Genomic DNA, 5,278 nt, shown 5'->3' with positions numbered 1-5,278 from the left:
AATTAATCAAAATTAATTTTGATAGGTATGATAATGTCGCTTTGTTTATGGAAGCCAAATATCAACACTGTTTAGAGATGAATATTAAAGTATGTAGCAGAAAAGATCTCATGTCTAAGGCTTTGTTTCCAACTGCTACTGCTGCTAAGTCGCTTCAGTCGTGTCCGACTCTTAGCGACCCCATGGACTGCAGCCTACCAGGCTCCTCTGTCCATGGGATTTTCCAGGCAAGAGTACTGGAGTGGGGTGCCATTGCCTTCTCCTTTGTTTCCAAATACTCCCACAAATGAATAAAATGAACAAAGGAAATGTAGCAAAATATTGATAATTGTTAACCCAGTGAAGGATATAAGGAATATACTATAATTCTATACTTTTGTGTACTTAAAAATATTCTTAGTAACAATTTAAAAATCTTTAACACATACTTAAATAGGAAAAGTAATCATATCTTTATGTAACTTTCATTGTCTTAATATAGCCCATGTACTTTCACTGTCTTAATATAGCCCATCAAAAGAGGATTCTTGGTGGCATCACTATGAATTCCCTTCAACAGAAGTCTTGCTGTTGGTCACTAAATCTGTCTGACTCTTTTGCAACCCCATGGACTGCAGCCCACCAGGCTCCTCTGTCCATGGCATTTCTCAGGCTAGAATACTGGGGAGTGGGTTGCCATTTCCTTCTCCAGGGAGATCTTCCCAATTCAGGGATCAAACCTGTGTCTCCTGCACTGCCAGGCAGATTATTTACCAATAAGCCACCAGGGAAGCCCAACAGAAGTCTTACATAAACTCAAAGAGAAAACATGGTGGATCTATTTGCCTTAATTTCAGATAACATAAGAAAATTATTGTGGTGTGTAGTACTTTATAAGTGATTTAAAACAGAAGTAATGCATTAAAAAGAACCATAGTCTCTGCACGAATTGCCAAAAGAGAGGGTGGCAATTTGAGCAGTTCTTTAAGCATCAGTTCAGTTCACTTCAGTTCAGTCGCTCAGTCGTGTCCGACTCTTTGCAACCCCATGAATCGCAGAACACCAGGCCTCCCTGTCCATCACCAACTCCCAGAGTTCACCCAGACCCACGTCCATCAAGTCAGTGATGCCATCCAGCCATCTCATCCTCTGTCGTCCCCTCTCCTCCTGCCCCCAATCCCTCCCAGCATCAGAGTCTTTTCCAATGAGTCAACTCTTCACATGAGGTGGCCAAAGTACTGCAGTTTCAGCTTTAGCACCATTCCTTCCAAAGAAATCCCAGGGCTGATCTCCTTCAGAATGGACTGGTTGGATCTCCTTGCAGTCCAAGGGACTCTCAAGAGTCTTCTCCAACACCACAGTTCAAACGTATCAATTCTTCAGTGCTCAGCCTTCTTCACAGTCCAACTCTCACATCCATACATGACCACAGGAAAAACCATAGCCTTGACTAGACGGACCTTTGTTGGCAAAGTAATGTCTCTGCTTTTCAATATGCTATCTAGGTTGGTCATAACTTTCCTTCCAAGGAGTAAGAGTCTTTTAATTTCATGGCTGCAATCACCATCTGCAGTGATTTTGGAGCCCCAAAAAATAAAGTCTGACACTGTTTCCACTGTTTCCCCATTTATTTCTCATGAAGTGATGGGACCGGATGATCTTAGTTTTCTGAATGTTGAGCTTTAAGCCAACTTTTTCACTCTCCACTTTCACTTTCATCAAGAGGCTTTTTAGTTCCTCTTCACTATCTGCCATAAGGGTGGTGTCATCTACATATCTGAGGTTATTGATATTTCTCCCAGCAATCTTTAAGCATACATACTTCTTAAGAATTTCTCCCAAGAATCAGGAATGCTTCTAGAGAAGGAACTAAATTGCAGTTGAACAGCTTTTAACAATCTTGAAGTCATTTGGGATCTGGACTTACATGAGCTCTACTTCACAAACTTTTATCAGAGTTCATGAGTCAAAGTCATATTACTCTCGGCTTCTGCTTTGACTGACTGGAATTTGTAGGCTCAATACTTACTTAATGATACCATACAAAACCTTCCACAAGGACTGCCCTTGGGCATTCTGGACTACATATATAATCTATATTTTTCCATTGTAAAGTAATTTCTATTCAGGAAAAATTAATTTGCTCCTTTGAGTTTCATCTGGATAGTTCTATGTCCATGGAAGTAACAGGCTAATTATGACCAAAAGCAATTTCCAAGGAATTATATTATCCAATATAAGAAAGCAGAAAAGAGTCTGGTTTAGTTCCAAGAATTGTAAAAAGTATCCGCTGTACTTCAGCACAAGATTTAGGCCCCAAATTCAGCCATGGCTAAGATGAGGCTACTTATATCCACCCTATCTTCTCCTATCAAAACATAATTCTTCCCATTCTACCCTCTTTTACCTGTGTGTAATCCTACACCTTTCTTTTCATACTTGTTTCATTTGTTCCCTATTCATCCATCCCGCACACATTATTGAGTACCTATTATGTGCTAGGTACCATTCTGGACAATTGAGGTACAAGAGTGAACAAGAAACAATCTATGCCCTTGAGGACCTAACTTTCTAGTCAGGTACAAAGTGAAAGTGAAAGTCATTTAGTCATATTCAACTCTTTTTGGCCCCATGGACTATACAGTCCATGGAATTCTACAGGCCAGAATACTGGAGTGGGTAGCCTTTCCCATCTCCAGCAGATCTTCCCAACCAAGAGATTGAACCCAGGTCTCCCATATTGCAGGCAGATTCTTTACCAGCTGAGCCTCCAGGGAAGCCCAAGAATACTGGAGTAGGTAGCCTATCCCTTCTCCAGCAGATCTTTCCAACCCAGGAATCGAACCAGGGTCTCCTGCATTGCAGGCAGATTCTTTACCAGCTGAGCTACTAGTTGGGTAATAAATAAAATAGATACGTGAATACAGGTAAGATAATAACAGTGTGATAAATACTAGGGAGGAAATGCCAAGTTAGGGGTAAGATAAAAAGTTACAGGTTAGAGGGAATAAGAACCTAATTGCAACTCAGTGGACAGGTCAGCCTAAGGGTATGACAATTGATCTAAGATCTAAAAAGAAAAGCACACTAACAAGACTTTTAAAGAGCAAAGATACTCCAGCAAAGGGAACACCACATGTGGAAGGCCAGGAGTCAGGAAAGAAATTGATACATTTGAGGAACTGAAAGGCCAGTGAGCATACTAAGAGAAACTTGGACAAGGGGTTCAGTTCAGTTGCTCAATCGTGTCGGACTCTTTGCGACCCCATGAATCGCAAGCCAGGCCTCCCTGTCCATCACCAACTCCCAGAGTTCACCCAAACTCATGTCCATCAAGTCAGTGATGCCATCCAGCCATCTCATCCTCTGTCGTCCCCTTCTCCTCCTGCCCCCAATCCCTCCCAGCATCAGAGTCTTTTCCAATGAGTCAACTCTTCGCATGAGGTGGCCAAACTATTGGAGTTTCAGCTAGGCAGGGGATAGAGGAAGTTAAGAAATGACACTCAAGAGTTAGGCTAGCACTAAACAGGGTTAGTGTTGTGGAAGACAATGTGAATGCCTCCCTAAGAGCCATAAGCTCTTTTTATTTGCCAATGGAACCCCAGTTTTTCATGGGTGGTGATGCATCTAGCTCCAGGGAATGAATCACAATTTATTTAAGCCAGTTCTGGCCAATGATATATAAGGGTAAGTCACTGAAAGTTTTTCCAGTAATAAAAAGTCACAAGTGAGTGAAGATGTTTTCTTCTCTCCCTTTATACTTTAGGTGCTATAATGTTTTTTCCTAGGCGTTCACTCCTAAACTCGAAAGGTTTAGTCACAGTGCTCCTCAACTTTCATTCGTAATTATTAAGGTATAACATATATTCATTGGAAAATACTGGAGCAGCATAGTACAGGAAAGCTAAAAGTAGAAAGTAAAGATGCTCAGTGACTTCCTTGGCAGTCCACTGGATAAAACTCCTAAGGCAAGTTTCCCCAGGTGAGATCCTTGGTCTGAGAACTAAGATCCCACATATTGCTGAAGCAATATTTTGGCCCTGCCAAAATTTTTTAACTTTTTTTTAAAAAGTAAAGATTCTCAGAAACTTTCCTCCCCACCCCTACCCACCAGGAGTAATCATTAATAACTCTTGTTTATCCTCTAGGAACTTTCTATCACACGTGTACACACAAATTGTTTTTACACAAACTGAATTATTGTGTCTTGACAGATACGTATAGCTATATACATCTAAGAAAGTTGCCTTTTGTACTCACATTTTGGAGCTATTTCTATACCAGCACATTTATATATACTTCCTTTTGTTCCTTGCCACCAAAAAAAGAAAAAAGCTATAATAAACACCTTTGTGGATATATCACTGGTTACTGGTACAAAAATAATTGTTGGATAGTTTCCCGGTAATTAAACTGCCAAATCAAAGCATTTAAACCTCTGATACTGTCAAATTACCCCTCAGAAAGGTTACACACGTGATATTCTAACATTTCCTCACATCTTGTCTACATCCAGTGTTAACAAACTTCAAAAGATTGAAAACATGGCGTCTGGTTATTTTTATTTGGGTCTTCAATTATTTTGGGGGTCTCTAATTATTATTAAGTAGGACAACAATGCTTGATTGTTAAACCCGCAAAAGTTTTTCAAGTAATATATGCTGAGGTGACCCCACCTCTTCCCCTTAAAATTTAATTGTGACCTTAGGCATGCAGGGTCTAAGGGGACCCATGCCTCAAAAAAGGGGATAATGGGAGCACAAAGCTTTACGATTAAACGGAATCTAGAAATAAAACGAATCCCTCTCTACACATTCGTTATTAGTGGTACTCATTATTAGCGGTATTTTTTAAGCCCCTCAGTATTTTATCTTTGGCATACTCCTCCTCCCTGCCAAGCTTCGCAGAATCCTCGTTGCTTGTAACTCGAAATGAGAGGAAAATTGGCTGGTTTTCAAAATTTTCTTCCCTTCAACCGCCCCTTACGGCCAACCCGGCTTCAGACACTGGTTTACATATCCTTAATGAGTATGGGAATGAGTTGCAGGTTTTAAACAATACTCTCTATGGACTTCTAGGACCCACTGTTTACTGCGTAAGAAACTCCAGATAACCAGTATTTAATACGACATGACCCTCAGAGCCAGGGAGGGTAAATCAGTACCGCGGAAAGGATTCATAAAAAGAAGTTTTAAACTAGTGAGCAGTCCAAACCCAACCCCTACTTCTAAGCCCCGGGACCCACCTCCCGCGGCCCCGCCTTCCAATCCGGAAGTGATGTACAAAGCGGAGTCCGTCT

This window comes from Bos indicus x Bos taurus, chromosome 8 (assembly GCF_003369695.1).
Source record: "Bos indicus x Bos taurus breed Angus x Brahman F1 hybrid chromosome 8, Bos_hybrid_MaternalHap_v2.0, whole genome shotgun sequence".
Classification (NCBI taxonomy): Eukaryota; Metazoa; Chordata; class Mammalia; order Artiodactyla; family Bovidae; genus Bos; species Bos indicus x Bos taurus.
Note: the sequence above shows the minus strand (reverse complement) of the source record.